The sequence below is a fragment of the Orycteropus afer genome, unplaced genomic scaffold, assembly GCF_000298275.1.
Source record: "Orycteropus afer afer isolate SDZICR_OR568_19922 unplaced genomic scaffold, OryAfe1.0 scaffold00502, whole genome shotgun sequence".
In the NCBI taxonomy this organism is placed as follows: Eukaryota; Metazoa; Chordata; class Mammalia; order Tubulidentata; family Orycteropodidae; genus Orycteropus; species Orycteropus afer.
This window is the reverse complement of record NW_006922089.1, coordinates 1098836-1099421: the sequence shown is the minus strand read 5'-3', so window position 1 is coordinate 1099421 and position 586 is coordinate 1098836.

Genomic DNA, 586 nt, shown 5'->3' with positions numbered 1-586 from the left:
TTTGGTCATGTTGTCAGAAGGGACCAGTCCTTGGAGAAGGACATCACATTTGGAGAAGTAAAGGGTCAGAAAAAAGGGTAGGCCCTTCCATGAGATGGACTGACACAGTGGCTATGACAATGGGCTCAAGCATAGCAAGGATTATGAGGGTCACGCAGGACTAGGCATTGTTTCATCGTTTCGTTTAAAGAAGACTTCAGGGGATATTTTTGGTTTAGGGCTTAAAAGTTATTTCAGGGAAATAATTTCAGGGGCTCACCCACCTTCAATGGCTCCAGAAAATTTGGAGTCCATGAGAATTTGAAATTCTGTTCTGCATTTTCCCCCTTTTGATCAGGATTCTCCCAATGACTCTTGATCAAAATGTTTAGTAATGGCAGCTGGGCACCATCTAGTTCTTCTGGTCTCATGGCAAAGGAGGTAGTTGTCAATGGAGCCAATTAATCACATATTCCATATCCTCCTCCTATTCCTGACTCTTCCTCTTCCTCTCCTGGTCCCGGTGAATAGACACCAATTATGGTGAATATGCAAGCCTGAGGGGGAGGGGTTAGGGTTGTGGTGACTGCAGGATTAAGGACCAAGC